Genomic DNA, 22374 nt, shown 5'->3' with positions numbered 1-22374 from the left:
TCTACCATTTTGAATGCCATCCAGGGTGTAGAGAGGCAGTTGCAACAAACCAATGCATTCCTGGAGGGCATTCATTCTGGTCAGGCAGCCCTTCACCGAGCTTTTCAGACTCTGGCCTCAGAACTGATGGCAGCCATTGTCCCCGTCTCTAGCCTCCCCCCTCCAACTTCCTCCACCCCAACTCAATCCCCTGTACCCCAGCCTATCCCAAGCACACCTACAGACCAACATGCACACACGTCAACACCCAAGGGAAGCTCAGGCAAACATAAGCACACACATCCCACAGGCATTCACGCAAGTATCACACACATGCAGACACACCAACATCCCCCTCCTCCTCATCTCCCTCCTCCCTCCCAGTCTCGTCTACACTCACACCTGTATGCACCACCTCAACAGCCACTACGTCCCTCTCCAGCACACCCACCACCACACCCCGCTCACATGCAGTCACCACCCCCACTACCATTCACACGTCCCCTGTGTCCTCTCCCAGTGTGTCTGTGACACCCCCTCCCAAGATACACAAACGCAGGCACACACCCACCCAACAGCCATCCACCTCACGACAGCCTCCAGCGCATGCACCTTCACCCAAAGTCACCAAACGTACACCTCCTATAACCACCACCTCTTCCTCCACTCCCAAACCCCCTCCAGCTACCGTCCCAGTGTGTCCAAAAAACTTTTCCTGTCCAACCTTGACCTCTTTCCCACACCTCCCCCACCCCGTCCGTCTCATTTGTCCCGAACTAGCACCTCAGCAACAACCTCTCCGGGACCAGTGGTGCCTGTAGTCACCGGAATCTGGAGTGCACCGGCCACCAGGGCAGCCAGTGTGTCACGGAGCCACAGCACAGACAGTCCCCCACCTGTGAAGCATCAGAAGTTGGCCAGTGCCCGGCGGGAGAGGGTGAAGACTCCAGCCACCAGAGCTGCTCCCAAGGGTCCCGTTGGGAGTGTGGCGTCAGCTGTGACACCTTCCAAGGTGGGGAAGGGCCACAAGAAACCCGGCAAGTCTGGGAAGAGCTGCACGGCGGAGAAGACCGCCATCATCCCCACTGCCCAGGAGGCCACCGCCAGCACCAGCCCAGCTTCCCAGGAGGCCACCGCCAGCACAAGCCCAGTTGCCCAGGAGGCCACCGCCAGCACAAGCCCAGCTGCCCAGGAGGCCACCGCCAGCACAAGCCCAGCTGCCCAGGAGGCCACCGCCAGCACAAGCCCAGCTGCCCAGGAGGCCACCGCCAGCACAAGCCCAGCTGGGCCATGAAGGACCGCCAGCAAAAGGCCTGCTGGGCCATAAAGGACCGCCAGCAAAAGGCCCGTTGGGCCATGAAGGACCGCCAGCAGCTGAGACCCTGCAATGGAGACCGCCATCTGAAGCACCGCTGAACTGGGCACCGCCATCTAAAGCACCGCAGAACAGGGCATTGCCATCTGAAGCACCGCTGAACAAGGAACCGCCATCTGAAGCACCGTTAGCCCATGAGCGGCAGGGGCACTGACGCAACTGAGTCCGTCACGGGGTGAATGATGCACTCTGGGCACCATGCCCCCTCCAGAACCAGTGGAGACTGACATCCACTACCTCTGTACTTAACAGGATGAAGCACTCTGGGCACAATGCCCCCTCCAGAACCAGTGGAGACTGTCATCCACTACCTCTGTCCTTAACAGGATGAAGCACTCTGGGCACCATGCCACCTCCAGAACCAGTGGAGACTGTCATCCACTTCCTCTGTCCTTAACAGGATGAAGCACTCTGGGCACCATGCCCCCTCCAGAACCAGTGGAGACTGACATCCACTACCTACCTCTGTCCTTAACAGGATGAAGCACTCTGGGCACCATGCCCCCTCCAGAACCAGTGGAGACTGTCATCCACTACCTCTGTCCTTAATAGGATGAAGCACTCTGGGCACCATGCCCCCTCTAGAACCAGTGGAGATTGACATCCACTTGAGAGACTGTGGCTTTGCACTCCCCAGGATGCAACAGTGGGCATGTGGCCCCCTCGTGGATTTGGCGTCGGGCACTCATCCAGCTGAGGTGCCCCCCCCTTTCCCTCCCCCTGAGGTGCCTGTTTAGTTGCTCTCTGATGCCCCGCAGTGTTCTCTCCATCATGGTCAGGGATCTTGTGTGGGCCTCGCCCACACCGTGTGGTCCCAGTGTTCCACGGACTATCTTAGTGCACTACCTGGACTACTATGCTTGGTATTTATTTTGTACATGGTGTATATATATATTTCTGCCTACTTGTTTTTAATATATTACAATGGTTACACTAATTTTCTATTGTCTTTGCATTCTTCCGGGGGATTTGGGGGGTGTTACTGTGATGTATTGATATGCATTTGTGTGTGTTGTAGTGGGTGAGGGTGGGGGTGTTGCGTTTGTGTGTCCCTGTTTTTTGCCTCCCCCTTCCCCTGTGTCGTAGGTACAGTACTCACCGTGGTCTTTGCCGCCGGCGTTTGTGCTCCTGGTAGAGAAGCAGGAAGACTATCGCAGGGAGAATTTGGAGTTCCGGGTCCATGGTGTCCTCGTTCCTCGTGGAGTGTGTAGAGGTGAGCGTTTTCCCTTCGAAATTCCTGTTTCCGCCGTGTTTTTATCCGCGGTGAATCCACCCCGGAAAAGGTGGCGGATTGGCCTGTCATAATAGTGTGGGCGGTACATTGTCTCCCGCCTGTCTGTTGGCGCTGACTGCCACGCTCTTTGTTTGTACCGCCTTGGCGGTCGGAGTGTTAAAGTGGCTGTCTTTGTTGGCGGTTTCCGCCACGGTCGTAATTGCAATTTTTTTCCGCCGGCCTGTTGGCGGTTTTACTGCCACTTTAACACCGTCCGCCAGGGTTGTAATGACCACCATAATGTGCTACTGGTGAACATTGAGCAACTAATATGCACAGTGGTGAACCACAAAGTCATTGGTCAAACACAATTAATAGCATCACATATGCCCCTTTGGACAATGCACCTGTGAGACTAATAGACTGGACTCTGCCATGGACATTCCTCCACCATCACCCCTGACCATTTTACAACCCCCTCCACTATTTTGCACTTAAATAAACACCCTTAAATCACAAAACATTCTGGAGTCAGTCTGTGCTCTTGAAAATGTGTATTAGCAATAACTGTGGCAAAATGCTATATCCAATGTAATGTCAATATACCTATGTCACACAGCTCTAGTCCATGAGGAAACAAAGCAGAGGTCACACAGTGGGACCCACATCTGTGAAATCGAAAGGGAAAGTGACAACTCAGTGTCCATACACTGGATGAAAATGACAGACAGATGAGAGGTAGAAGAATTAAATCAGATGTAGCAGGCAGTGTTGTCTTCTTACCTGTGTCTCACTGGAAGTATTGCTGGATCACTGTGTTCCTGTTGTCTATGTCCTCTTCTTCTGCTTCCTCGTCTTCACTGTCCACAGGCTCCACAGCTCCCACAACACCTCCATCTGGACCATCCTCCTGCAGAAAAGGCACCTGTCATCGTAAAGCCAAGTTGTGAAGCATACAGCAGGCCACGATGATCTGGCACACCTTCTTTGGTGAGTAGAATAGGGAACTACCTGTCATATGGAGGCACCGGAACCTGGCCTTCAGAAGGCAGAAGGTCCTCTCTATAATCATCCTAGTCCACCCATGGGCCTCATTGTAGCGTTCCTCTGCCCTTGTCCTGGCATTCCTCACTGGGGTCAGTAGCCATGACACGGTGGGGTAACCAGAGTCACCTGCAAATGTTGAGGGACAACTGTTAGACACACACTAACTCTTAGGGACATCCCCAGACCCAGACACCTAGTCACACTGTATTGGGTCCATGTCCTCACCTAACAGCCACAAACAGTGCCTCTGGAGTTGCCCCATCACATAAGGGATGCTGCTATTCCACAGAATGTAAGCATCATGCACTGAGCCAGGAAATTTGGCATTCACATAGGAGATATACTGGCCTGCCAAACACACCATCTGCACATTCATAGAATGGTAACTCTTCCGGTTTCGGTACACCTGTTCACTCCTGCGGGGGGTACCAAGGCCACATGTGTGCCATCAATGGCACCTATGATGTTGGGGATATGTCCCAGGGCATAGAAGTCACCTTTCACTGTAGGCAAATCCTCCACCTGAGGGAAAACGATGTAGCTGCGCATGTGTTTCAGCAGGGCAGACAACACTCTGGAGAACACGTTGGAGAACATAGGCTGGGACATCCCTGATGCTATGGCCACTGTCATCTGAAAAGACCCACTTGCCAGGAAATGGAGTACTGACAGCACCTGCACTAGAGGGGGGATTCCTGTGGGATGGCGGATAGCTGACATCAGGTCTGGCTCCAACTGGGCACAGGATTGTGGTAGGATCAAGTCTGTAGGTGATAATTACATGTCGCTCCTCCATTGTCAACAGGTCCATCAGCAGTCTGTACACCGGAGGATGCCGCCATCTCCTCACCTGCCCCAGCGGATGTGCTCTATGGAGGAGAACAGCGAGCAGAGAGTCAACCAACACTGAGGTATGTAAACACAACTTAATCAGAAAATGTTTTAAAATCGACATATGGCTGTATTAGTGTTTAAGCAAGACCTAGATATGTGTGATGCAGTCAAAAATAATGCCATGTAGCCCCCTGAAATGGCTGCTGCCTGACCTGTAATGTGGGACAAGGGGATATGAGGTAACTGTGCTGGCGTTGAAGACCGCAGCTCAATCCTGTATTGGTTAACATTGGACCCTGTGGGTCCCAGGAGCCAATGACGATGAACGCCGGCTGTGACGGTACGCACCGCCGCGGATGTCACCGCCATTTTCTGTCTGTTCAATCACTTGATACCTGATCTTCGACAGGAGAGGACCTACACTGCAAGTGCTGCTGTGACCTCAGTCTGGAAGAGACAATGGTTCGTGTGTCTGGGGAAAGGTCCCCTGCCTTCAGCACGGAGGAGTTGGATAAACTAGTGGGTGGGGTCCTCCCCCAGTACACGCTACTCTACGGCCCTCCAGACAAACAGGTGAGTACACTGTGAGCATGCTGTGTGGGCAATGCCTGTGTGGTGTGGATGAAAGATAGGGGGGGTAGAATGAGGCGTGCATGAAACGACGGTGAGTGCTTGTGCGTCATGGCAAGGGTAGGGATGCGGGCCAATGACTGTGACGGTGCGGATGGTTATATCTTTTCCTTTTCCCCTGTACTATTCCTGTAGGTCAGCGCCCACCAGAAGAAGAATATTTGGCGTGCCATCGCCAAGGAAGTCCGCACCCTGGCGGTCTACCACAGATGGAGCACCCACTGCCGGAAAAGTTGGGAGGACATTCGCCGCTGGAGCAAGAAGACGGCAGAGGCCCAGCTGGGGATGGCCTCCCAACGTGGGAGGGGTGCCCGTCGCACCACGACCCCCCTAATGTTCCGGATCCTAGCGGTGGCGTACCCGGAGTTGGATGGGCGCTTGAGGACATCACAGCAGCCGCAAGGGTGTGAGTACACTCTCATTCAGCTGATTCAGCGTGCATTGTAGGTGTCTGGGTGGGGGAGGTGGGCTGTGGGTTCCTCTAGGCCAGGGCAAGTTTAGTAGGCAAAGTCCCTTCCTAAAGCAGGCCCTGTGGCACCCCACCCCACCGGTGTACAGAGCCAACTACACCTAGTCAGGCTCCTGTGACTTCCATGTGTGCAGCAATCGGGCATAGCCTTGTAACCCATGTCCCTGTGATTGATTAGGGAACTCCAAGTGCACGGCGTACTGCAGGGGGCTTCTTTGTCTGTAGTGTCCGCCAATGGTAGCGGTATTGGATGCACTCAACATGTCTTTCTTCTGTCTTCCCCCCCTTTTTGTGGTCTCCCTGTGCGGGGACAGGAGCTGAGACCAGCGACCCGGACTCCTACTGATGGGAGCTCCCTTGCGGTGGCGGGCCCCTCTGTGCTCCCGCATCTACAGATACAGCCACCACCCCCCCTACCAGCACTGTCCTCCCAGCAGCCCCTCAGGATTTGCCCCGTGGCCGCTCACCGAGGAGGGTGGGCATCTCCTTCGCCCCAGGCACCTCAGGCCCTGCCCCAGTCAGCCCTGCTGCCCTCAGTGAGGAGGCCATTGACCTCCTCAGGTCCCTCACTGTTGGGAAGTCTACCATTTTGAATGCCATCCAGGGTGTAGAGAGGCAGTTGCAACAGACCAATGCATATCTGGAGGGCATTCATTCTGGTCAGGCAGCCCATCAGCGAGCTTTTCAGACTCTGGCCTCAGCACTGATGGCAGCCATTGTCCCTGTCTCTAGCCTCCCCCCTCCAACTTCCTCCACCCCGACCCAATCCGCTCTACCTCAGCCTATCCCAAGCACACCATCAGACCAGCATGCACACACGTCAACACACAAGGCAAGCTCAGGCAAACATAAGCACCACACATCCCACAGGCACTCACGCAAGCATCATACACATGCAGACGTACCATCAGCCACTGCCTCCACTGTGTCCCCCTCCTCCTCCTCTCCCTCCTCCCTCCCAGTCTCGTCTCCACTCACACCTGCATGCACTACATCGTCAGCCACTACCTCCATCACCAGCACACCCACCACCACAACCCGTTCACGTGCAGTCACCACCCCCACTACCATTCACACATCCCCTGTGTCCTCTCCCAGTGTGTCTGTGAGCCCACCTCCCAAGGTACACACACACAGCCACACACTCACCCAACAGCCATCCACCCCATGACAGCCCCCAGCGCATGCACCTTCACCCAAAGTCACCAACCGTACACCTCCTACAACCACTACTGCTTCCTCCACTCCCAAACCCCCTCCATCTACCCGTCCCTATGTGTCCAAAAAACTTTCCAGGTCCCAGCGCCTCAGCCACAACATCACCGGGAACAGTGGTGCCAGTAGTAACCGGCTTCTGGAGTGCGCCAGGCAGCAGGGCAGCTAGTATGCCAAGGAGCCAGAGCACGGACAGTCCCCCACCTCAAAAGCACAAAAAGATGGCCAGTGCCCGGCAGGAGAGAGGAAAAAAATCTTCCACCAAAGCCTCTCCCAGGGGTACAGTTGGGAGTGTGGAGACAGCTGCGCCACCATCCAAGGTGGGGAAGGGGCACAGTAAAACAGGCAAGTCTGGGAAAACCTGCACGGCGGACAAGACCGCCACAAGCACCGCTGCCAAGGACACCGCCGCCACAAGCACCGCTGCCAAGGACACCACCGCCACCAGCACCGCTGCCAAGGACACCGCTCCCACCAGCACCGCTGCCCAGGACACCGCCGTCACCAGCACTGCTGGCAAGTACACCTTCGCCACAAGCACCGCTGAACAGGAAACACCGCCACCAGCACCGCTGAACAGGACGCTGCCGCCACCTGCACCGCTGAACAGGACACCACCGCAACAAGCACCGCAAGCCAGTGAGCGCCAAAGATTCTGACGCTACTGAGGCAGCCACGAGCAGGATGAAGCACTCTGGGCACAAAGCCCCCTCCTGAACCAGTGGAGATTCACATCCAATACCTCAGTCCTTGGCAGGATGAAGCACTCTGGGCATCAAAGCCCCCTCCAGAACCAGTGGAGAAAGGCATCCACTACCTCAGTCCTTGGCAGGATGGAGCACTCTGGACACAAAGCCCCCTCCAGAACCAGTGGAGATTCACATCCACTACCTCAGTCCTTGGCAGGATGAAGCACTCTGGGCACAAAGACCCCTCCAGAACCAGTGGAGAAAGACATCCACCACCTCAGTCCTTGGCAGGATGGAGCACTCGGGGCACAAAGCCCCCTTCAGAACCAGTGGAGATTCACATCGACTACCTCAGTCCTTGGCAGGATGAAGCACTCTGGGCACAAAGCCCCCTCCAGAACCAGTGGAGAAAGGCATCCACTTGAGAGACTGTGGCTTTGCACTCCCCAGGATGCAGCAGTGGGCAAACCACCCACTGGAGAGACTTGAGATACTGTGGCTTTGCACTCCCCAGGATGAAGCAGTGGGCAAACCTCCCACTGGAGAGACTTGAGAGACTGTGGCTTTGCACTACCCAGAATAAAGCAGTGGGCAAACCTCCCACTTGAGAGATTTGAGAGACTGTGGATTTGCACTCCCCAGGATGCAGCAGTGGGCAACCCAACCACTTGAGAGACTTGAGAGACTGTGGCTTTGCACTCCCCAGGATGCAGCAGTGGGCAACCCACCCACTTGAGAGACTTGAGAGACTGTGGCTTTGCACTCCCCCAGATGCAGCAGTGGGCAAACCACCCACTTGAGAGACTTGAGAGACTGTGGCTTTGCACTCCCCAGGATCTATAAATGGGCATGGAGCCCCCTCGTGGATCTGGCGTCGTGCACTCATCCAGCTGAGGTGCCCCCCCTACCCTTCCCCCTGAGGTTCCTGTTGTATTTCTATCTGATGCCCCAGAAGTGTTTTCTCTGTTTTGATTGGGTATTGAGTGTGGGCCTCGCCCATGCTTTTTGGGCCCAGTGCTCCACGGACTATGATGGTGGGATACCTTGGACTTGTATTCTTGGTGTATATATTTGTTTCTAGTGTAAATATATGTATATGAATGTATGTAGTTTTGATTACTGTTTTTGAATAGATTACAAAAGTTCGACTTATTTCCTTTTGTCCTTGCATTCTTCTAGGGGGAGTTGGGGGTTGTTAATGTAATGTATCAACATGTACTTGTGTGTGTGTTGTAGTGGGTGAGGGTGAGGGTGGGGGTGGGAGTGTTGCATGTTGCGTGTGTGTCACTCTTTTTTCCCTCCCCCCTCCCCAGTGTCATAGGTGTAGTACTCAGTAGTACTGGTCTTCGCCGCCATCTTTGTTGTTCTTGGTAGAGAAGCAGGAAGATAAAGGCTGGCAGTATCTGGAGCTCAGGATCCATGGAGTCCTGATTGCTCGTGGGATGTGTAGAAGTGAGCATTTTCCCTTCCAAGTCCTGTTTCCGCCATGTTTTTGTTTGCGGTGAATCCGATCTGGAAAAGGTAGCGGATTGGACTGTTGTAATACAGTGGGCGGAACCTTGTCTTCCGCCTGTCTGTTGGCGGTTACCGCTGCGGTGTTTGTTTGTACCGCCGTGACGGTCGGAGTGTTAAAGTGGCTGTCTATGTTGGCGGTTTCCACCACGGTCGTGATTCCATTTTTTTTACCGCCGGCCTGTTGGCGGTTTCACCACCGCTTCAACACCAACCGCCAGAGTTGTAATGACCACCTTAATCCCAATATGGCTATCTGGAAGTATTGACTTTGCCCATGCATGCACTGCACACATATAGATGAAGTCGATACATTTAATTATAAAGTGAAATCAATTGGCTTTGCGAATGTTGGTGAATGCAGGGGTCTTCTTATGCTCCTTTGAGTATTTTTCTGTAAATCAGAGACCTTAATGTTCTTCATTGCTTGAAAGCAGTTACATTATTATGTAAAAAATACTGAAGACATCAAGGCCCATATTTATACTTTTTTACGCAAACCAGCGCCGGCACTGGTTTGCGTAAACATTTTTACCACTGGCTAACCCCATTCCTACGTGCCATGAGGGTGCCTTATTTAAGGAATGACGTTAGCCGGCAATGCAGACTGGTCTGAGTAAAAAAAAATGACTCAAACCAGGCAGCGCCGGCGTAGGGGAAAATGGGGGTTGTGTGTGAAAAAATGGTGCAAGTCAGGTTTGAGGCAAAAATCATGCCTCAAACTGGACTTGCACCATTTTTTGCCCCCTTGTCCAATGGCCATGCCCAGGGGACTTCTGTTCCCTGGGCATGGTCATTGGGCACAGTGGCATGTAGGGGGGCCCAAATTAGGCCCCCCTATGCCACTTCAAAAAAATAAAAATAAATACTTACCTCAACTTACCTGTACTTACCTGGGATGGGTCCCCCCATCCATGGTTGTCCTCCAGGGGTGGGCGAGGGTGGCAGGGGGTGTCCCTGGGGACAGGGGAGGGCACCTCTGGGCTCCTTCCATGGTCAGAGACCATGGAAGTGAGCCAACAGGTCCCTCAACGCTTGCCCTGACCCAGGCGTTAAAACACGTCACACATCAAGCTGTGTGCCGTTTTTTAAGGCCCACCCCCTCCTGTGCGTCAAAATGATGCTGGAGTATAAATAAGGCGCACGGGCCTTAAAGTCATTTTTTGGGCAAGAACGCCCACCTTGCATGTCATTAACGCAAGGCAGTTTCCCGCATCCAAAAAATGACGCACACAGAGGAATTTTGACGTCCGCGGGCCCAGGCTTCAAAGTTTAAATATGGTGCATGGTTTGCACTGAATGTGCGTCAACATTTTTGACGCACATTTGGCACAAAAAGAGTATAAATATGACCCCAACTGTCTGCTGAGTGTAAGTGAATGTTTGCTAGCTAACTCTAGTAACAGACACATTGAGTCATGTTTATATTATGGTAATCCTTAATACCTTGACTCTGAATCTAATCGGTCCAGTTGATTTGCACTTTAGACTCCATTCTTTTCATTGACAGCTTTACTTAGATTACCTGATGTAAGGGTTTCCCTTACTCTATTTCCCCTCTTTCTCCTAAAATTTGTCACAGAAAATGTGCGCTATTGTCACATTAGAAGCAGTTAAGCTAAGCTATGTGATTCTCCATAAATACATTTGAAAAAAAAATAACCTTTTCGAAAAATATTACGAAAGCAAGTTACAAACTACAAGAAATGTCTGTTACCTGAAAATACCCATTGTAAAATCTTTTGGAAAATCAATGGGAAATCTTTCATTTATAATAGTTTAGAAAGTCGATTTTTGGCTGTACCTTTAGGGCCATATTTATACTTTTTGACGCAAAACTGCGCTGATGCAGTTTTGCGCCAAAAATATTACCGCCGGCTAACGCCATTACTGTGCACTGTGCAGGAGTCAAATTTATACTTTGGCTCACGGCGGCGCAAACCACAGATATAAGTAATTTTGTTTATGCACACCGCACCGTCACGTCGTGAAAGAAAACAACGTTAACGTGGCGGAAATGACTGTGAGCCGATTTACGACACCGCAAACCGGATATGCAGCGTTATTTGACGCAATAGTGTCAAATTTCCCCGCAAACACAGCCATTTCAGCAGAGGAGAGCCAAAATGGATCCCAGATGCCTGTACAGACCCCAGGAAAATGACAACAGACCAGGAACCAGCCAGGAGGACCCACACAAGAACCAGGACAGGGAGAAGAAGAAAAGAAAGTGTCGCTTCAGTGCAGAGGAGCAGGAAATCCTGGTAAAAGAGATGACGGAACACCAGCACCAAGTGTGTGTCACCTCAAAGTTGCCAATCAGTAGGAGAGAGGCAATATGGCAACAAATTGTTGACAAGATTAACAGTGTGGCAGAAGTACGCAGAACAGTCATCGAGTGCAAGAAACGCTGGCATGACTGCAAGTGCAGGACCAAGGACAAGATCTCCAGGAACAGGAAGGCAGCACCTCAGACTGGAGGTGGGAGTCCAGCACACCAGGAGCCCCTGGACCACATGGAGGAGATGGTCGCAGCCGTCATCCTTGAGGAGATCGTCACAGGGATTCAAGGACAGGACAACGCAGACTACCAGGAGACAACACACATGCAGGGTAAGTCGCATGGGAAACTAAAATGCACTAATGTTAACTGCAACCGGGGGGGGGGAATACCTACTACAGAATGCATGTAAGTCATCATATACATGGAGTGGCATGGGTAAAGGGGTACGGCGCGGGGGCATGGCCCGTTCAGAGAAAAGCTGGGGCACATCATAACACAACACCAACAACCTTTCCATGGGGGTATGCTGCCATGCCAACGATGTAGCAAAGGTAAAGCCACGCCAGGAGGGAAGGGCACAACGTCAAACTGGCATCCCGTCACACGTTAGCCACTATACTCCCTACATTACCCAGGGCCCAATTAACAACCTCTAGCCATACCGACAACTGGAATATAACATTGACAACAGTTGCCACTACCACCTCCGCTGTGTGTGCTAGTCAAGTAGCCAATGGCAGTAATGTCCCCATGGATCATACGCACCTAAATTAGAGGGTTTAGGATGACAACGTTAACAATCCCCTGAAACAAGACAAATGTTCCAGTCCTGTCAAATGTGAATGCCCATAGTTGCCGCAAACATCAGCCAATGTCATCAACATTAGAAGGCAAACAGCACTAATGTCATACCCATGCTGCATATGTCAGGGTCCACCCTGTGCCTGGATCACAATGTAACATCCCAAATGTCATACTGCTCAGACAACAGCATTGAGGGGGAACACATATGTAACTGGTCACTGAAATACACCTGCACAGTCAGAGGAGGAAATAGGACACTGCTACGACTAGCAGGGCAATCCAATGTACCACACATTCCCCAACATCAGCTGTACACATTACCAATGCTGACATCCATATTGTGCCATAACAATGCTATACATTGTATATCCTACATTTCAACTACATATAGGTGGATGTGAAATATCAGAGACTGGGGCAGGTCCAGGTTGTTAAGTGTGCTGCTAGTGCCATCAGAGCACCCACAGCCAGTGAAAGGTCTCACCATGAGAATGGAAGTAGACGGAGGGTTGAGTAGGACAAGAAGGTGGCAATTCACTATTTGGCCAAAAGCAACACCTAGAGGAGATGATGCCGACAAGTCTAATAACTGACCACAATACATGTGAGATGCAGGTGGGGCATAGGCCTCGGAGAATGCTAATATGAAAGACAGGAACAATGAACAGGAACCAAGATCACAATGCAAAATCATCACAAGGCAGGCATTTCACATCACAAATGCCACAACACAGACACACTAATTGTACCCAATTTCATTGCAGAGGACGATGGATCTCCTGCGGATATGACTGTCCAGGATTACCCTGATGACATGGATGACAAGCTGACAAACATCAGCGACCAGACCCTCCAAGATGTCCTTGGAACCCTCCAGACCCCATCTTCAGTCACAAGGAGGAGCACAGAACAAGCAGCCATCACAGAGGACCCACTCACCACCCCAAATGTAAGACCTGCCAGCTCCAATACAGCTGAGGATTCAGACGACACAGGCACCAGCTTTGAGAGAACTGTAGTCGGAGTACAGCGGGAGCTGGCCAAGGAGGTGCGGGTGGGGATGCAAAATATGGCAGCCAGCCTTGAGGGGATGCATTTGTGCATGACGTCATCTGCAGATCAGGCAGTAGCCATGCAAGCGCTAACATCCATCCTGCAAGGACTGCAACAAACTGTAAAGGAATTCACCACTGCAGTGAGGGAGTTGCCACAATACCTCGCACCCCAAACCTTCCACTGCATGCACAAATGCAATCATGACCCGCTCAGGACTGACCTGGCTGCCTACCATCGTGATGTGGCTGCTATTCTTAAGAACCAGCAGATCCTCCTTGCAGCAGTACTGCCCTTAAGACCCCCACAGGTAGCAGCTACCGGGATGTCTGACTCCACGTCTACACACACTGAGGTGTGTGTTGCCCCTTCACAACCACCACCACCAAGGACAGAGGAGGCAACACACACATCAGAAGATGAAGACATGGAACAGATCACCTTCACATGTAAAAGTACCCGGAAGTACTAGTCCCTGCCACATGGCCACCTATTACCAAGGTCCTGCGCTTCGTAACATGCCAATCTTGCAACAACTGTACTCAAGCACTGTTCTGCAAACCACTGTCTATCTTGTCAGCCTGCCTTGTGATTGTCTCTCATGAACTCATTGGCAAATCCTGTCCCTCTGCACTGTCTGACACATCACCCCAGCATGTCCAATGAATTGTCCTTTAGCACTTGTGTAGGATCACAATGGAAGATGTCACTATAATGGACTCACAATCATGGACAATGTACATATAGCACTACAGCACTTTTCAATAAATAGCACTTACACAACCACTTTATCTCTGTGTAATGTGACACATCAACCGTGCAGTAGACCACTGAATTTTGCCTCCTGTCAAATTACATAGCTTGTCAATAAACTGTCCTGAAATAATGTAGTCTGATAACTATGCACAGTGACCTGGATTCTACCATACTCTGCCCTTCCTGAGGGTAATATCTGATGAAAAGAGAAACTATACACCATAATGCTGTGTTGGACAGAATAATGCTTCCTCAAGGGATATCTAGACCATAAAATAGTGCCTTCAAAATGTTGCCTCCATGCAAAACTAACACATGTAACATTGCCCACAAATCTAAGCGAACAGTCACCAAACTGCATGAAATGAGGTGTATGAGTTTACATCCAAATAAGTAATCATGCTGAACAGTGTAACAAATGATCTATGTGAGTCATGTACACTATACTACAAGAGAGCTTACTGCCACTCACCTTATAAGGGTTTCCTTGGACATCAGACTGCAGTCAGACATAACACAGTGTTCCCAATCATAAATCTGGAAGCACTGTATGTGGCATTGAAAACATACTTAATGAAAAAAACATGTTGGGATCCATAGTAACTGTGATTGGTGGTTGCAATGAATGGTCTAATCTTTGCAAGGTAGCTTTTGGCTAGCTGCCAATGTTACAGCTCATTTGGGATTTGTTTGCAGCATAGGACACAAACTGTAATACAAAAGAAATACTGTACACTCATGCCAAGGCCCTAATCTACAAGCATGTCACACATACTGTAAAGGGTTTACTACATATTTACTAAACTGTAAAAACAGAAGTGAAAACCCGGGGAAAAGCCTTACCTACCCTTATCTACTCTAACTACTCATTACCCATAACTGTCCCTAACTAACCTAAGCTAAACCTACTTATCACATTTAACGAAACGTTCTAAACATCAACCCCCGCCCCCCTTATGAGACGGGACACATGGAGGACAACAGATACTAACCTAAACACATACTATCCTATACTAAACAAATGTATATTTTTTGTATTTTTTTATTGTTTTTTTAAACACACAAGAACCCCAACATTAAACCCACACACTCAAAAAGAAACAGTAGAAATAATCAAGACCCCCCTCACCCACTAACACTAACTAAACTAACATCATATACTAATCTAACACCACTAAGCCCCCTAAACTCACAAAGTATAAGAATCAGGAAAGAGGAGGGAGAGGAGGGAATCATGTCTGTCAACACTGCTACAGGTTGGCCCTACGCCGGTTCACATGTCGCACCTCCTGCCGCAGTCGACTCATTTTTCGCAGGACACGGTCCAATTTACGCTGCATCTGTACAAATGCAGCAGGGTCAATAGCTGCAGCTGGGGTGGTCAGGGTGCCTGCTGAGGAAGTGTGAGGCTGTGTAGTGTCCATGGCTGTGGGCTGCCCTGCAGGTGGTGCTGTGCTAGGGCCTGGAGCACTTGCTGAGGTGGTTGCCACAACGGTCCCAGCTGCTGATGGTGCCACATGGGTGGTAGTGGTGGTGGTGCTGGTGGTGGCTGTGGTGTGCAAAGAAGGGCCGCCTTGTGGGAATGCCCTCCAGGCTCCGGAGGCCCGTTCGTGCCAGTATCTGCGGGCCATTCTTCGGTACCCAGACTCTACCTGAAGTATGTGCTGATACCTCATTGTCCCACTTTGAAACTCCTGGACCTGGATGGGTGTCATATTAGCAGCTGTGAAGACAAATAGAAAAACTAATATTAGGAACTGCATTGTGTGAAATGGCACAAGACGTAAATCAGACAATACATCAATTGTACTTGGAACAGCTCATATCATCATACAGATCATTGATTGTCCCTGAGGAAGTACATGGCAGGCCAGCCTACAAAGGTTCTATCACACATAGCACATCCAAACCCTACAAGATGGGTAACAACTGGCATGATTTTGGCATCATAGTTCTGCCAGTTGTCAGCTAACAATCATGCGGCACATCCTCCGCCAATGCCAGGGCTACAAATGTCATTGTACGGGATGGAAATCTAGGGCCACATGATCTGCAAGTTGTCAGTGGACTTGCTAGTTTAGTACTCATGTGGGAAAAATGAGTGTGTATACTAGGTTCAGACAAAAGATTCACCGATTTACATGTCTGTGTACCAAACTTGTATCATCAGTCCTAGATACACTATTCACAAACCCATGCCTGTGTTTGAGGGTGGGGGGTGGACTAACAACTAACAATTTCAAACAACATGGACACGCAGGAAGCTTAGGAAAGCTGGACATGTATTTGGCTCAACACACACACCACAGGTAAGGAGTATCTACAAATAGGAGAGAGCAAACCCTTGACCAATCCCAGTGCCACACGTCTGGAAATGCAGACGTTTGTCCACATCATATACTTCCAGTAAGCCATGACTTACAACAAACACAGAGATGCAAGAATACCCCCCTTGCCATGAGTTGCATGCACACCTAGGCCATTGCACTCAAGTGCCACATACTCGTAGCACTACATGTGGAGCTACATGCTGCTAGGAAGTTCAACCTACAGTTTAATATCTACATTAGTGAATTGGGAAGCAGAAGTCTGTGGGTAAGCATTTAGCAGCCCCATTCTGGGAGAATGTGGGTCTGACAGGCTGACTAAATCACAGGTTAGGTCCAGTGCGACTCTTTCTGATACAATTGTTAGCCACATGACTCATCCCCATTCACATTGCGGGGACAACAGGACTGACCTAGAATCCCTAAATAAGACAATAGGATAAGGATTGACCAACTCAAAGATGATGATAAAATAAAATTCCCCTCATGGAACAAAACAAATGATTGGTCAGCGCATAACACCTTGCTATGTGTTAAACACACAGGAGTCCATCACACATCACCAGCAAACACAACACATAACAGACATATCAACACCTACTGGAGTTGTCTGGATCCTCGAATCTAGCCACCTCGCCAACATTGTAGGGTGCCGGTCCACCTGTAAGGCATGGAAGGGAGAAATGTGCTCAATTTCTGTGCACTCACTGTCCAACAATTCCTAAGACAAATACTATGTGTAAGATAACATAAGTAAGTAAAGCCACTCAGACATGATGATACTGCATCCGATATAGCACGGCTAACATGTACATACCATGGGTCTCCTGTGAGTGTTGCACACATGCAGTGGCCCTTACTATCATGTGGTGGCAAACATACTCCTTCATTAGTGAGCAGACATAATAATGGAGTGTATTTGTCTCATCATGTGTATCCAAGAGAGACATACAAAGCCACTTTCCTTGAGGAGTGCATTATCAGTCAACCAGCCATTGTGCCCATGACAAATTTATGACACACAGGTACAATGTACAGAGGGGCAGGGACAGTTGTTAGCCCTCATGTTGTTACAGTTTCGTCATTTGATGTGGCCCAGCTATGATGAGTTGCACCAACCATAGAGATATGAACCCATGTGCATGCCTTTGGCCAGCCATCCCTAAACGAAAGGTGGAACAACAAACACCAAATACCAGTCCAAGATGTTAGCTGAGGGCAGCTAGAACTTGTTCCCTATGTCTCCAAATCCAGATCTGACATGTATCCAAAATGAAGAAGGGCCACAATAATTCCTAAGATTTTTAGAATTTCCGTTATCGCTTTCCTTACACACTCACCAGACACACATGAGACATATGTTTGGGCCACATTGCTATCATTAATTGACGTGAAGCCTACAATCATTTACAGCCTCATGTAGTGTTTCAAAAGTCAGTCTAGCTGTTGCGTCAACAAATGTTGGTAATTAATTGGAAATTTCTATACCTCATAGGCAAATGTGACCTATATCTATAGATCAAATCATTAACATTTATAAAGCGCGCTACTCACCCGTGCGGGTCTCAAGGTGCTAGGGGGAAGGGGTTACTGCTGCTCGAAGAGCCAGGTCTTGAGAAGTCTCCGGAATGGCGAGTGGTCCTGGGTGGTCCTGAGGATGGTGGGGAGGGTGTTCCAAGTCTTGGCCGCCAGGTAGGAGAAGGACCTCCCACCCGCCGTGGAGCGGCGGATGCGAGGGACGGCGGCGAGCGTGAGTCTGGTGAAGCGGAGAAGACGGGTGGGAGCGTAGAAGCTGAGGCGACGGTTGAGGTATTCTGGTCCCTTGTTGTGGAGGGCTTTGTGTGCGTGGGTGAGGAGACGGAAGGTGATCCTTTTGCTGACGGGAAGCCAGTGCAGGTGTCTCAGGTGTGCGGAGATGTGGCTGTTGTGGGTATGTTGAGGATGAGGCGGGCGGAGGCGTTTTGAATTCTTTGCAGACGTTTCTGGAGTTTAGCGGTGGTTCCAGCGTAAAGGGTGTTGCCGTAGTCCAGGCGGCTCATGACGAGGGCGTGGGTCACGGTCTTTCTGGTGTCGGCGGGGATCCAGCGGAAGATCTTTCGGAGCATGCGGAGGGTGAGGAAGCAGGAGGATGATACGGCGTTGACTTGTTTGGTCATGGTGAGAAGAGGGTCCAAGATGAAGCAGAGGTTGCGTGCGTGGTCCTGATTTGTGTTGCTGTTTGACACAAAGGCGGCACCGACTTACATAAAGCAAAAGTATTCAGTAAGTTTGAAGAGCTCTTGCTTCCTAACAGCTAACAATTGTGGTCCTTAACATAGTACATAAATGACCCTGTACGTTTCCAAAGCATTCCACACACTCAACAACATTGCCAGCAGATATTGTACAAATCATCTGATGTCACTACAGAGCATTTAATTGTGCACATTTACATGATTTGTACTCACCAACAGGGCCACCAATCACAAACCCCAGGTGGTCCAGCAGATCTTGCTCCCTGGAGATGAGGTCAGCCCAGCGGTGCTTCAGCTGGTGGTCATTCCTTGATGTCCGATAAATGCGTTGCAGGTGATGTAAGACCTTTGTCCACCAGAGCCTCTGTGTCTCAGTGTGATACCCCTGTATCACCCGCCCACCTGCCTTAATCGTAAGGGGGAGGAAATGGCACACCAGCCATATAAAACCACCCAGCTCCTCCTCACCCATCTTGCAAGGACGAGGCCTACCCAACATCTTAGCAGCAAAAGATAAATAGGGGATAAAAGGGAACAAAGTAGAATAGGGGGAAAGAAGAATATGAAAAACCTAAACTAAACAACTAAAACAGCCCAACTAGACCCAAACTAACACTACCCACAACAGGCTCCCAACAAAACAAGGACAATACTATACAACACAATTGTACACAAAAAACACTCAGACAGGATACAACAACAATATGTTATTCACAAAATGACAAGAAATGGACCACACAGGAGACAAAAGCACAATTTGACCAGACAAAACTCTCAACACAGCCACACAGTCAGAAAGTATCACAGACTGCAAAGTGAAAGTGAAAGTCTACCCACTGTACATGATCTGTAAACAGGATATCCTATTACATCACTTCCTGTCTAAAACGGTGGCCATTTTTATTGCTATGCGTCAAAAAAAATTGACGCTTAAGTCTGGGTGTCATTTTTTACAAAGCACAGGAGTAGAAATGAGCCTGCATCCATATGTTTGGAAATAGTTTAACACTTAACCAATTTTCTGAGGTACAGTGTGGAAGAGTCAATGATGTTTTCAGGGCATTATGTGTCGTTTTTCTGGCATAAGTGTCATTTTGTGACGCATCAGGTCATTTACTGGGTTTGGGTCATTTTACCATTTTAATGTTATGTTACATTTGTGACACAACTGAGATAGGCCGATTGCACCCACTTTGGTAATGACGGTGTATGGGCACATGTGAGACATCATACTACTGCGGACCATGATCCGCTACTTCATTTACAGGATTTTCACTCTTGACTGACGCACTAGATGGCCATACGTGTGGCCTACATATATGTATTGCACAAAATGGGCATGTTTGGCGTCAGGAGAGGATAGCAAGGTGATGCACATAAGTACAATACCTCAAGCCTATGGCTCAATGTGTGTGCATTGGCTACTAATGTAGTTGTTGACCCAGTGTGTGTACATCGCAAGATGCATTATTGCAAATATGCTTGTATGAATGTGAAGTCAATGTGTCCAACCCTCAGATGCAAGTCAGTGTGGAAATGAGAGAGGACATGTGTTAGTCATACATGTAGCAACATCTGTTGGTGAACCCACCGTGAGTCAGGCACATGTACAGACTAAGGCCCTCATTCCAACCCTGGCGGTCTCTGACCGCCAGGGCGGAGGGCAGCGGAAGCACCGCCAACAGGCTGGTGGTGCTTCCTGGGCTATTCTGACCGCAGCGGTAAAGCCGCTGTCAGAAAAGGGGAACCGGCGGTTTCCCACCGGTTTTCCTCTGGCCCAGGGAATCCTCCATGGCGGCGCTGCTTGCAGCGCCGCCATGGGGATTCCGACCCCCTTCCCGCCAGCAGGATGGCGGGAACGGGTGTCGTGGGGCCCCTGGGGGCCCCTGCACTGCCCATGCCACTGGCATGGGCAGTGCAGGGGCCCCCTAACAGGGCCCCATACAGATTTTCACTGTTTGCTTTGCAGACAGTGAAAATCGCGACTGGTGCCACTGCACCCGTCGCACCCCTGCAACATTCGGAGCCGGCTTCCTCGTTGCAGGGCCTTTCCCGCTGGGCCGGCGGGCGCTCCTTTGGCGGGCACCCGCCGGCCCAGCGGGAAAGCCAGAATGGCCGCCGCGGTCTTTTGACCGCAGAGCGGCCAAATGGCGGTAACCGCATGGCGGGCGGCGACCGCCGCCCACCGCTGTCAGAATGACCGCCTAATTTGGTACCATGTTGTTGACACAGAGAGCCAAAGGTGAACCACAAATGTAATATCATGCCACAGTTGTGGTCATATGACTGAGCCACAACTCTCCTGTTGCAGTGGTGGACCAGCAGACGAAGCAGCACATGGCCACATATTTCCAGTGATCAATTGCACAGAGGTGTCTGGTTCATGTGTGTGGTCCAATGTTGATCCTGTATATTTTTAGGAGTCTATGTTGTCACAGTTACGTCCAGGTCTCATCATGAGTCATTGGCTGCTATTCCTGTATCAACTGAGTATCCTTCGGAGATCGATGGAAGTAAAGCCAATGAGAACATAAGAACCTACATGGGGATGTTCCCACCATGTCACTGCAGATGTGTTATGAGACTGTCAACAGGGCAACCTTGCTGTGCTGAGTGAGATCATATCTCAGGAGTCATGTTCCGGCAGGTGTTATTACAACATTTGTACACAGGTTGGCCTGTAAAGTTCCCACTGAATCTGGGAACATCATAGCCTCTGTGTTGATTAATTTTGCAGCTATTCAGCACGCACAGCCCATCAATATGTTGTGAGCAATGCGATTCAGCGTGTGAACTTTCAGGGTCCTAACATGTGTGGACTTTTCATGCACATTATCAGAGTTTGCTGGTTCTGCTGGAGGCACCATACCCAATCCCTGCATACGGCCCTGGTACACTGTCACACTTTGTTGCTCATGCATACATGAGACTCAGACAAGGGATAGACCATGATTTGGGTATTTGGAGACAAGTTCCCAATTATGGTACAATAAAAAAGCAGATTATGCTATACAATGCATTTGAGTATGCATTGAGGAAGCATGTGACAAAATACCCCCGGAGGAATGTGAGGGTTGGGAAAGCAAGTATGCTACATATGTAGCCACAAGGAACCTTTAGGGTAACGCACAGACAGGTGCCAGTCAGGCTGACAGGATGCAGGGTCAATCAGGATCCAGCAATTTCACAAGGTACCTACTCAGTGGTCTGACTAAGACTGGTCGGAGGAAGAATAAGACAGTTGACATGGAAAACTGTGTTTGTCCTGTGTTTTGGAAGGTGACACATAAACCCAAGGGCTGTGTTACACGACTTATTTTTCTAGCAATGCATAACAGTTTAATTGACAAAATGGCAGCTCCGATGCTGTTCCAAGCATCTGCAAGGGCAGTGCGTGTTCAAATGGGTGGTCTGCATGGAGGTGCTCACAGGTGTGTGCTGCATCAGTTTCTCACAAGTCCTGTAGGTGAGATTTGAGTTCAAATGGCCAACAGTACCTTTCACATGGGAAGCAATCTACAGGTGATAACAGGGCTTAGAGACTACATGCCAGTGCATTGTTTGACCTGATGTCCAAGTAGACAGATGCACTGTGACTATGGCATACCATACGAAAGGGTGAAGCACATTGGATTACTATTCTTAATCTGTGTGTGTGTAGAGGAGGGACTATCTGGGTACACATATTTCCAATCCAGGGACCTTTTAAGACAGGTGGGGTGAGACCAGGAGCATGAGTGTGTCAGGAGTTAGGACATGGGCTGACATGCACATGGAATGTCATGTGCACAATGCTTGTCATAGGTGTGACACTTGTGCTGTCTATGTTCTGCTTCTATGGAACTCTAGTCACAGATAGTCCTTACAAAGATAGGGCTGTACGACTTACTGCTGTCAAGGGTCTGGTCATACATTCCTATTACCAATGCAATAGCACATCCACTGCTTCATGT

The sequence above is a fragment of the Pleurodeles waltl genome, chromosome 1_2, assembly GCF_031143425.1.
Source record: "Pleurodeles waltl isolate 20211129_DDA chromosome 1_2, aPleWal1.hap1.20221129, whole genome shotgun sequence".
NCBI classification, from domain to species: domain Eukaryota; kingdom Metazoa; phylum Chordata; class Amphibia; order Caudata; family Salamandridae; genus Pleurodeles; species Pleurodeles waltl.
This window is presented reverse-complemented; position numbering follows the sequence as displayed.